This window comes from Rattus norvegicus, chromosome 1 (assembly GCF_021556685.1).
Source record: "Rattus norvegicus strain SHRSP/BbbUtx chromosome 1, alternate assembly SHRSP_T2T, whole genome shotgun sequence".
In the NCBI taxonomy this organism is placed as follows: domain Eukaryota; kingdom Metazoa; phylum Chordata; class Mammalia; order Rodentia; family Muridae; genus Rattus; species Rattus norvegicus.
The window spans coordinates 269,000,773-269,013,187 of NC_141534.1; the positions used below are offsets into that span (position 1 = coordinate 269,000,773).

Genomic DNA, 12,415 nt, shown 5'->3' on the forward strand with positions numbered 1-12,415 from the left:
ACAGGTCTGGAATTGCCCAGGGAAGCTTAGCATGGAGTTCCAAACCGTAAGGAGAATGGCAGGGGGGCAGGACACACTTTTTCTGTATGGACGCCAACTCAGAAATGTCTCAACTGTTCTGCTCGTGTCTTTTTGGCCAGACCTTAGTCACACTGACGCACTAAGCTGTAAGAGAAAATTGAAATGCAGTTTCTATTCTGGGCACTGAGCTAAAACGCATGTGAAGAGAGGATAGATGTCAGGGGCCAACTCTTTTTCTATTGAAATAACATTTAAGTAGAAGAAAGAGTAGCGATAAAGTCCTCGATGAAGTTTTAGACAAAACCATTTAAATGAGGGAAATCATTTGGGCTTACTGGTAGTTGCAGCACTTGGGGGAGACTGGAACGCAAGGTCAACGTCAACAAGTGAGCTCAAGGTCAGCCTGGGTTCCTTGAGGCCTTACACACACAGGGGTGCCGGAGAGATGGGAGCAGGCGCAAGGCTCTCACCAAAGGGAAGGTCAAGGAGGCCGCAGGGATATGAGCAGGACATATTTTTATTTGTGTTTGTGCCCACGTTCCTGTACCTGTGCAGAGGCACACTGGTGCCACAGAACGCATGAAGGGATCGGAAGGAAGTCTCATGTGTCCGTTCCCTCCTTCCATTTTTAGACAGGCCGGGTCTCCTCCCCAATGTAGACATCAAGCTAGCTGGCCCCTGAACTTGTGGGGATTCTCCTGCCTTCATCGCCCAATAGGAGTGCTGGGATTGCAGATGTGTGTTATAGCTTCCGGGTTCACGTGAGCTCCACAGAACTGAACTCCGGTCCTCACATTTACGTGGTAAGTGCTCTACCCACTAAGCCATCTCCCCAGCGCAGGGGGCCTTACGTTTATTTCAGTTGCGACTGGAAGCCATGAAAGAACTTTCAACAGGAAACTAATGGGCCCTCTTTCCTATATCTACCTCGTTCTCTGTTCCTTAGCATTAGTAACCCATTCTTATTTTACATCGTTAAACTCCTCGCTGCTTAAGGCATCTGCGCCCGCAGACATTGTTCCTTACAGGACCAAATGCTGGATGACGATTGCCTCACGGGAGTGTCTGTTGGTTTTCACTTGTGTAATTATACAGACAAACACACAGCTACCGTTCATTCCAGCTTTCCCATCATGCCCTTCCACCAAATCAAACACTCCAACCAGTTTGCTTTTTTTTTTTTTGCCTTTCAAAATTTGGTTGGAGTTCTTCCCCACTGGTTATGACTATCAGCCATCCTTTTGAACCTGTTCATTTCTTTTATAACTTTACTATCGCACTAATGAATAAAGAATCTTAGGACAGAATGGAGAAAGCTTAGCACAATCTCTCCAGCATTGTAGCAAATCCCATTAGCACCTTTGCTGAAGAAATCTTTGAAAGTAACTTTGACCTTTGCAGTATGTATTGAAAATGCACCTCCTGTTTGACATTTTTGAATAAGCAACAGAAACGATGAAAATTACTTTTAATACATCTTTGTCAAGCTTCATTTTCAAAGACCTGTGATTCCCCAGCAGAAGGAGACCAGGAGGTGACTGATTTAATAAGACTCTGCTCTCTCGACCACTCTTAGTTCTGACAGTACATCCCCCTCCCCCCCCAGTAGTCTTCTCTCCTGAGGTGCAGTAGGGTTTCCCCTTACTTCGTTGTTTATCCTACTGGCCCTTTAGAAGCTGCCATATGTCTTCCCGTATCTCATATTGCTTGAGTTACCTTAACGGACATTTAACTATTTCCAGGATATATAGGTACTGACTACCTTTTCCTTGAAGGGATTTATTCAAATCCACCTCTGGTTTTGCTTTTCAGAGATAATTGTCGCTCTTCACTGTCTTCTCTCCTGCGAGTGTCCTAAGGGTACTCACTGTTACAAACCATCTCAAAAGCTGCCTTGTTCCCTAGGCTCTCCCTAAAGAATCTGACTTCTGTCAGCAGTGTCTTTACATAACCAGCACGCAGCAAACGTTTCCTAAATGAACTCAGTGATGATGCCAGTTAACTGCCCTTACTCTAGATATTAAATTTTTTCAACTTCTGCTATTATATACTGAGAGTTGAAAAGGCAGTGAGTGCTGTTCAGGGCGTTCCCAGCCTAGGAGCTTCACTGTAGTTGAGGGTATTTAATGTTGTTTACTGGCCCAGGAAGGACAATGTATCCAAATCCACTTGTTTCCTCCACCGGGGATGGGGGTGGGGATAGGAGTGGGGAGGGTGGGGTGGGGAGGGTGGGGGGGTGTTTCAAACAGTGACTACAGAACTGCATTGAACTGCTGATGACTCCGGCTTTTCTTACCTGCTCTTTGTCAAAAACCTGTCAGAAACTTTAATACGTATGAATAAATTTCACGGTCTGGACTGAGAATAGAGTTCCTATGTAAACAGTTTCAAAGCGGTCTCTTAGAACAATGAGCGGTTTCTTTGCTGATCATTCTCAGGACGGGAGAATCTCTGGGTTGTTTAAAACACTGGGACTTTTATTATCTATGTTTGAAAAATGCGACCTTAGCCAGAGATGATGCTATTTAGGGCTAAAGGGGAACTAAACGTGCCATCTGTTTAATTATAAAACTATTGAATTATATGGCTTCCAGATACTATCTTTTATAGCATGTTGCCGTTTGAAGGGATTAAAAACTGGATATTTACTTTTCGTATGTTTATGTCAATATCATAGGCCTTTTCTTTAAAGTGACTTTTCTCATTCCAGTTTGGTCGGTCTTACTACTGTGAATTTTCAAACCGCATTCCAAGTAGTAACTGCACCTCGATTGCAACCTGAGGCAGCAACCATCTTACCTGTACTTCCTTAGGTCACTTCACACCCCCGGAACACCACTGTGTGTCACACTGTCCTGTCAGGACCCACGAGAAGGCTCAGCGGTTAAGGAAAGTTGCCGCTTCTTCAGAGGACCCAGGTTCCATCCATCCTCAGCACCCACGTGGCAGCTCACAATTGTCCATCACTGGAGTTCCAGAAGTTCTTGTGACCTCTACGGACAGCAAGCTACTACAATATGTACATATATGTACCACGAACACTCATATACACAGAAGCAAAATGTCATTAAAATAAATAAAATGTATCCGTTTATTAATTTAAGTTATTCGCATTGGACCAAAATCGTGGGTTTTTCATTGTAAGACATAATTTTCCTAACAAATCAGGACTAAAGTCTAAAACTAACTACTCTGACCATACACCTCATCCATTTATCTGGGCTTTCAATGTACTGATTTCTTCCAGGACAGAGGTACATAAAAGAACGCTCAATTTTAATCATCAGAGGTCTGCAGACAATAACTGCACTTAGACACTACTTCACGCCCACCGATCACACACAGTGAGTACGGCTGAGATGTGAACAAAATGGGGACCCTCATAAGCTGTTGGAGAAAACGCGAAGTGTTGCTGTGTTTTGGAAAAGCTCTCGGCTGTTTCTCAATGTTTAGACAGAGCTACCATATTCTCTATGGCTATGCGAGCATGTACCCATCCAAGAGAAATGAACACACATGTTCAGGCAAAAACTTACGCACAGACGTTCCTAACACCCGTTTCAGGATAGCGGAGGAACGGAAACCACTCAGGAAAGTTGGGATGAACAGCATGTGCAATTTTCAAATAATGAGATTTGATTTGCTCAAATAAAGAGTGAAATTCAGTATGGTTTTAAAAAATCTTGAAAGTGTTCTGCTAAAGAAAGCAGAAAACAAAAGACAACACGTTAGATGTTTATGATAAATGTTCACGATGGATGCCTCTGGCAAAGGGAGGGCAGGAGAGACAACGGGGGTGGGGGGTGGGGGGGAGGGTCGCTAAATGCCTTCTTTCCCTGAAGAAAACTCATGGTGGTTGGTTGCCAAGTATTAAGCACCACTGATGTGTATACTTCAGATAGGTGACTGGTAAGGTATGTGATATTTCATTTGGATAAAACTGTTGAAACAAAACAGAAATATAGGGCATGCCACTCCTCCCATGGATGAAAGATAACATTTTCATCACCATCATCATCAGTCTGGCTGACCTTGCACCACAGGGACCTTGACCTTTGACCCCCATGCAAACAGACACTGTTGCTTTTAGTTCATTTACACTTGTATCTGCTTGTCCCAGATGACATATAGTCAGAGCTCAAGACCCTCTACAGGAAGTCTGCAGGGCCTCTTTTCTAAGAACTTTGAAACAGTGTTATCTAACGGTGAGTCTGCACCCTGCTTTGATGCCTGTCCGTGACCTTAAGCCTTTGCATTCCGCTTTGAAATCTCAGAAGGGCTTAGACTGACAGAAGCAACTTGACTTTTACTAAAAGTTTTCCTTGAAAAATGTCAATCACATTTGGGACAAGGCACGTAGTGTTCTCAGATGCCTTACATCCTTATGTAAACTACTGTGTGTCTATGAGGACCTAAGCCACAAAACTCATTCCTAAACGTAAGAGCAGTGCTCACATAAAACCAAGTTTGATTTAAGTCAAGCAAGCTGCTTAAAGGCTGGCCTGGTCACCCTCACCCAGGGACTATCTGCATAATATTTCCAAGTTAGTTTGACGCCTATTTTCTTCCACCAACTGCATCATCGTCAGCCTCGGTGACCCGTCTCAGCTCCCTTAAGACAGAAAATTCATGACTTACCATCCCCTCTCTCGTGTACCAACCACTGAGCAGTGAATAGCCTCAAACTTGAGTTTTGGTTTTTGAGACAGACTGAATTTACAATCCCCCTGCCTCTGCCTTGTGAGGAGCTGAGAGTTCAAGTCTATGTACCCAGACTGAGCTGAGGTATCTCCTTTAAAATGTTTGTTTTCTAAATTTTTCTTATGCTGAGTTTGATCTGAAGAACACACACTTGGGTGTGCTGAAACAATTCACTGTATATTTAGTTTCAACGTATTTTTATTTCCAGCGGTTATTCTGGAACAAAGCTATTTTCACAGAAGGGATACACATAAAAAAGAATTTTGAAAATCAGCTCTTAGGATATAGATGGATTTTTTTTTGTCACTGTTTATTCAAGGGCCATTCAAGCATTTAAAATTTATGAGAGCTGTCTCTGGGCCAGGCACCGAAAGGAACTGTATCATAAGATGAATAAAATATAAACCCTGGCTGAAAGGTATTTGCAGTGCAGCGTGGGATGGATCTTAAAGGAGCCTGGGTTTTGGTGCTGCAGGAAAACTTGCTACTAATTAGCAGGAATAACACTCATCATTCTGCAAGTTCTGTAAAATTCTCTCTCTTAACTTCAGACTGCAGCACTGATGTCCTCGTAAATACTAAGAACAGAGCTGTAGGGAAGAGTACCTCACAGATCCATCTTTAGTTCTCAAGAGACAAAGCAGCATAATTAGACGAGGTGGATCAGGAACTGTGCTGAGGCAAGAGGGTCTTCTTAGTGCTCCAAGGGTAGCCATGCTCAGAGGGCAGCCATGCAGTCGGCCTGAAGAATGGGTAGCCTTTGAACCCTGGGCTCAGGTCCCTTCTCTGCTGGACTGGTCCAGCTGTGGAGGTTTAAGAGGAGGAAACAAATCACTGCTCTACCATCCTGGCTTGCTATCCACTATCAACTCCATGACAGATGTTTTGTGAATTATTTTTGGTTCGTAAAAAAATGTAGCTGTGAAACCCTGAGGGGAGCACCTCGCTATACAGAGGGAATGATATGTCCTTTGGGAGGAAAGGGCAGACACTAAAGGAAGTGGGGAGAAGGAGCATGGTTACCACGCCCCAGTGGCTGCCAGGTAGATGTGTTCAATTATTCAGACTGGAATTTACTTTCAGCACAAAACCTTAACTGGTGCTTTTGCTGCCATCCAAACCATTTTTATTAGCATCTTTCTAAAATGATTGTCCAATGAACTAGATGGCCAGGAGTACACCCAATAAATAAGCTGCCATTGCAACTCAATTCTTGTATGACAAATCATTTGGGGGATCAGTACTCAGAGCGATCCTCTCCTTATGGTTTATTTTTAGTTTTTGTTTTTGTTTCTGTTTTTTTTGTTTATTTGTTTGTTTTTTTTTTGTTTTTTTTTTTTTGTGAGCTATTGATTTGCACTCGGTCAGGGCGAGGTATGGAAGGTCAGGGTATACTTGGTCCACAGGGATATAGCTCAAAAACAAAAGTGAGTCCAATTTAGATCAGATGTGTTAAAGGGCCATTTCCTACCTAGGCATACAACTGAGTGGAGAGAGTAAGGGTAACTTAGATTACAAATGCACCCAAGGAAGAGAGGGTCTATATTATATCTAAGTCTTCAGAGCTAGAAATCACCCTTTCAGGGATCATGGGATGTCCAAGGCCAGCAAACACTGAAGGAGATGTCAGAGGATTCCCGAGCACGTACGAAGCAGAGCACTTCCCTCCAGGTCCGCTTCAACCTGCCTCTCCTCAGTTCTTCTGAGTGGCGCTAGATTTCTACAGGTCACATTACCAAACTTTTGGAGACCAGCTAAGACCCTGAGAGTCACATACGGTGGCTCACGCTGCAACCCCATTAGCGGGGGCGGGAAGGAGGTGCAGGCTTAAGGCCTGGACTGTATAGTGAATTCAAGGTCAGTCCAGGCAGCGCACAGCATCCTTTCTCAGAAAGGGTTATGACTGCTGCTGCATAGCAGATCACTTGTCTAGCATACTCCAAGCCTTAAGGTTGAATCCACAGTGCCACAGAGCAAAGCAAACCCACCAACAGTCAGAACTCCTGAGTTTATATTTTGTAACAATTGCAGCAAACAAACCATGACGAGCTGCCACAAAGTAGCATCTGCCGAGGTTCGCAGAATGGGACTGCTCATAAAATGGTATGACTGATTTTATAAGTAAAATATTCAAAATAATGAAAAATACTGTTAAAAATGAAAGGCCCTGTGTTAAATCTGTAGCTCTGAAAACAAACAAACAGTCACAAAACAAACAAAAACAGTCACATAACAAACCAGTGGGAGGAAGAGGAGAGACAACTCTTTTTTTTTTTTTTTTGGTTCTTTTTTTCGGAGCTGGGGAGAGAGACAACTCTTAACCTCATCCTGATGTTAAGAATCTCATAGACGTGAAGTTTTTCTAATTATAATCCTTAATAACTTCAAGAAGTTTAAAACTTCAAAACAATTAAGACAAAAAATTAAAACAAACAATTAAATAAAACAATTATTTTAAACTCAGAGCCAACTGAGAATTAAATCATCCCGTTGCAAACTGTTTCCACCCTACCCGGCCTGGAGTTTTTACCTCCACAACAAAGTACAGTCCAAGCTTAGACAAATGAGGTTCATGACAAGTTTCTTTCTCGTGATTAAATCCATTACTGACATTTTTCTGTGTATGTTTTAATGTAAGTATTTATTAAGAAATTCCTCAATCACATTCACTGATAGCGTTCATGCAAGAACCCACACCTGTACATTTATGATAGCGGTGGGAAAGTGTAAGGCTTCCTGTAGATTTCAGGAGGAAGACGAGGATGTCTTTACTTCTTTACTTCCTATTTTGTTTCACCAGGTTCTGGGAGCCCAGCTCTCAAAGGAAGTAAAATGCACTCAGACTAGGATGAAGAAGTAAAATTACCTTTGTTCACAGGAGTTACAGTCTATAATGTCCACCATTAGGCTGTGGGGGATGGCTCTTTTACGTAGGGTTATTATTGCTATGATGAAATGTCATAACCAAAAGCAACTTGGGGAGGAAATATTTTATTTGGCTTACTCTCGTGGAAGGAAATCAGGATAGAAACTCAAGCAGGACAGGAACCTGGAGGCAGGGGCTGATGCAGAAGCCATGGAAGGGTGCTGGTCACTGGTTCCATCAGGCTGCTTTCTTAGAGAACCCAGGACCAGCCTAGGGGTGGCACTGCCGACAGTGGGCTGGTTCGCCCACATGAATTGCAAATTAAGGAAATGCCCTACAGGTCTACCCACAGCCAGATCTTATGGAGGCATTTACTCCATGATGCCCTCCTGTTTGATGACCCTAGCTTGTGTCAGATTGACATGAAACTAATCAGCACAATAGACTAACTGGTAAAGTGTTTGCCTGGGAAGCACAAAGACCTGAGGTTAGACCGCTACAATACCATACTCAGGTGTGGTATATCCTGCAATCCCAGAGAAGGCTATAAGGGAGGTGGATCCTGACAGATCTCTGGAAGATTGTGAACCAGCTCTCCTGGGCCATACTGCGAAGTTTCTAGACAATATGACTCTGTCTCAAACAAAAAATGGAAGGTACCTGAGGGAAGGACACTGGAGGTTGACCTCTGACCTCCACATGTGCACATCAGCATCTGTATACACACACACACACACACACACACACACACACACACACACACACACACACATAAAGAACTCCATTGCTCTTTTACATACCAGGAGCGAATAAGGGATTGAAACTTAAAACACAGAGCCTTACCTTGGCATAAATCTAATAAAATCTATACAAGTTTTATATGAACACAATCACAGAACCCCAATGTATATATAGACACTCTGTTCAGAGGCAGGGAGGTCCTGACCCAAACCCTAACAAGTGATTTTGAGGACACCGATGAAGTGACTGTAAATCTATGAAAAGACACAAGTCTAAGGGACGTGAGCCAGCCCTCAGGAGAACCAGGTTGGAGGACTGACCCTGCCCAGCCTCAAGACTGATTATGAAGTTATTGTCATCAAGACACTAAATTGAAGGAAAAAAAGACAAATCAACGTGACAGAATAGAAAGCCCAGAAATGATCTTTAACTGTGGAGCAAAACCAAGAGGGCGGAGAGACTAGCTTTCAAAAATCCATGTTAAAAAAAAATCAATTTAGACGCAGGTCTTATAGATACCAACTCCAAATGGATCACAGATGTAATATGAAATGCAAAATTATAGAACTCCTGGAAAATATGGCCTTGGGCACAGGGATGAGCTTTTAAGTGTGACAGCAAAAGCATGGTCCATGAAAGGAATGATGACAAGCTGTCCTTCCATTAAAATGGCGTGAGACACAAATGACGCTTGTGAAACATAACTTTATCCAAACACACAACATATACAAATCAACACTGAAGCGATGAGTGACCTAATTTAAAAATCAAGCCAAAGACCTAACGATACCCCAACAAGGAATTTGGGCAGCAAGCAAGAGAATGAAAACCTGTTCCCCACTGCACGTCCTTGCGGAAAAATGCAAGCCATGAGTTAGCACTACTCCATACCCATTAGAACCACCTAAATCCAGAACACCACATCAGTGTGGGCACCACAGGAACTCTTACTGACACTGGCATGGAAGATGTTGGGGGACAGTTTGGCCATTTCTTTGTCTTTAATTTTTTTAAAAAACTTTTGTTTAAGGCTTGTTTTATTTTGATGACCATGTGAGGCCACAGCCAGGCCACTATGTACAGACAGGAGGGAAGCTTTATGTCTTGGTCTCTTCCTCCTTGGATAGTCTTGATGATTTCTTCCTTCTTGGCCTGGAGGCGCTCCTCCCGGTGCTTTCGTGCTTCCTTGGTCTGAGACCTGCGAGCCTCAGCCTGGTCAGCCTGGAGCTCCTTGTGGGCCTTGTCTGCCTTCAGTTTGTGGATCTGCTCTGTGAGAATCCGCTTGTTTTTGAATACATTCCCTTTGACCTTCAGGTACAGGCTGTGATACAATCTTCTTAGATTCCCGGAATCTCCTGAGAAGCCAGCTCAGGATCCTCATCCTTCTCATCCAGGTCAACTTCTCGGGCATCCGAGCGTTGGCAATACCCTTCCTCTTCCCTATGCCCATGTGCCTGCCCTTCTATCGGGCCAAGGTGTTTTTCCGGCAGCAGGCCCAGGAATGGACAGTCACAGGCTTCTGGATGATCAGTCCTTCTTTGGTCAGCTGACGGGAGTTGGCATTGTCGATTTTGTTGGTCTCATTGGGGTCTAACCAGACCTTCTTTTTTACCACAGTGGAGGACACTAGAGGCAAGCCTCTTCTGCAGCCTGAGCATGCTCATGGCTGCAGACACAGCAGCAACAGGGAAGAGCTATTTTAAAAACTTTTTATCAGTTCTTTGTGTGTAGAAGAATTTTAATCCAGCAATATGGCTGCTCTGGCAAGGGATCCCATCCAAAGATATGATCCAACTGGAATGCAGACGCCTCCTGGATTACAGTACGATCTGGCTAGAACACACATAGGCACTCCCTTAGTGCACACCTTTAATCCTTAACGATGAAGGTATGGTTAGTTTGTAGAAGGAGGCAATCATGTTGAAATTTACATCTAATTGAGGGGCAGACAAAGTCACAAATCAGAGAACACTGGGGTTCAGATCCTGAGTTTTGGTGTCTATAGAACTGGTGTCTTCATGCACTCCAGCAGTTCATCAATGGAGTAGATGTTGGGATGGACCAATTCAAAGCCCTGGCCGTGAGCCTGAGAGATTCCTGAACTGGTTAGCCCTCTGGCTCTCCAGTTCCCCTTACCTCAGGGCCAGCTCCAACAAGTCCCCATCATAAGGGCCAGCTCTACTGTGCTGCCCAGGTGAGGAGAAGGGACAGCTTCCTGCTCTCTTAACCTTGCTGGGGACAACTCTCCAGACCCCTGCTGGCGGTGAAGGCAAAAGAGGGGAGGTGATTTCTTTCTCATACAGCCATGACATAGCAGACAAGAGGCAGGGCCAGCTCTCCCACATTCACACCCTCAGGGCAGCTCATTTGGAACCCCCTATATCCAAGGTCAACTCTACTGTGCTGCCCAGGGGAGGGGCAGGGTCTGCTCTCATGCTCTCGTGACCCCAATCTCCTGCCTGTAAGGATCTCCCTTAATCACACTACAGCACAGGAGGAGATTGGTAGAGGAGTCATATTCTCAGGGCAGGCTCACCAGCAACTCCCACAGAGCACTGCAACTGACTAGGGGTGGAGTTAGGTTTCTTTTTGTTCTTTTGTCTTTTTTTTTTTTTTTTCCAGAGCTGAGGACTGAACCCAGGGCCTTGTTCTGGCCTTGCTCTGGCCTTGCTCTCTACCACTGAGCTAAATCCCCAACCCCGGGGTTAGGTTTCTTGCTATCATGATGAGATGCCAAATCTTTTAAGTTCAGACTTCATTTTAGAGAACCTGACCTAGGTTTGAACTCAGGGAAATGAAGAGGCTGGTACTTAGCATTAGTTTCCAAGTTGTCCCCTCTCCCCTCAACAAAACCCAAGCCTAGCTCCAGTCTCTAGGCTAATCCCCAACAAGACCAGTGTCTCCAGGTTATTCCTCCAACAAACCTGTACCCCCAGGTTACAAGCCCACCCCGTGCCTAATGCCCACCAATGCAGAGAGGAGCAGAAATCGAGTTTATGATGTGACTCCCAAGACCTTGCTGTGAGATGCATCAGGTTGGTTTCTGTCTGTTTTCTTGGGGATCACTAACATTTCCCTGTACAACAATACCCCTAGGGCCAGCTCTCCCACGATGCCCAGGTGAGGGCTGAGGCTAATTCGCACAGTCCTCAGACATCAACATTCGGGCCCCAGACTGCAGGTCAGACCACTGCAAGGCCACAGACCCAGACGTCCCCCTCCACCTCCCCGGTAGCAGCCCAGACCAGGAGCCCACCATGGTCCCAGTGGTATCACTGGCTACTCATAAACAGACTGTTCCTCACTCCCTTCGAGTTCTGCCTCTCTTCGTTGTACCTGCATCCTTCTGTTTCTCTTTCTCTTCCATTTCTCCACCATTTACTTGCTCCTTATGGCGCCAAGGCTCTAGTGGTCTCCGAGTGTCTGAGATCATCTCAGGAGTGCTATGCCTCTCTCAGGCATTATGGTGCTGGGTGGGGGTTATCTCAGGCACGGTCTGTCCCTCCAGGCCTGCACTGCTCCAGGCCAGAGGTCAGCTCGGGCTAGCTTCCTGTCTGAGCTCCCACGGCTCAGGTCTGGTGGTCATCTTGGCCTCACTTCTCTCCCAGCCACCTAAGTGACCCCAAGGGAGGGTCGACTGTTTCGAACTCACTCCCAGGAGGAATTCTTCTAGTCTCTGTCTTGTTCCCTACCCTGGAACCTGTCTCCATGGCACTGGACCAGTGGTCATCTCTGGCTTGATATTTTTCAGGGAACATTAGGTTATTAGTCATTCGGATGTTCATAGGTTGACTCTCTGTCACCTACCAATGCACATGTGACACAGCAGCCACGCCTGCAGTGCCTCTAGGGACAGGATGTCTTTCATTCTTAATTAGCATACAAAGAAGTTTCATCTTGGCCATTTTCAATAGTTTGGGAGTTTCTTATAAAATTAAACACACTAGGAAAGAAGGGCTGTGAATGCCTTTCTTCCCAGCACTTGGAGGCAGATGCCGGCAGATCCCTGTGAGTTCCAGGCCAGTCAGGGATACATAGTCAGACCTTACCTTAAAGAAAATAAAATACAATTTGAAAATTTAACTC

At 44.8% G+C, this 12,415-nt stretch overlaps 1 long non-coding RNA gene and 2 pseudogenes across 1 annotated transcript; 1 reads left to right on the forward strand and 2 right to left on the reverse strand.

Annotated features, from left to right (window-relative positions):
• The first annotated feature begins 200 nt into the window (after positions 1 to 200).
• On the forward strand, positions 201 to 3,124 carry LOC103691381 (uncharacterized). Its single transcript, XR_015653747.1, has 2 exons — positions 201 to 824; positions 2,835 to 3,124. It is a non-coding gene; the product is annotated as an uncharacterized LOC103691381 (long non-coding RNA).
• A 6,302-nt stretch (positions 3,125 to 9,426) lies between these two features.
• Positions 9,427 to 9,993, reverse strand: LOC148007938 (large ribosomal subunit protein eL19 pseudogene; annotated as a pseudogene).
• Positions 9,994 to 12,093: 2,100 nt separating this feature from the next.
• On the reverse strand, positions 12,094 to 12,186 carry LOC120100457 (small nucleolar RNA SNORA17; annotated as a pseudogene).
• Between the last annotated feature and the right edge of the window lie 229 nt (positions 12,187 to 12,415).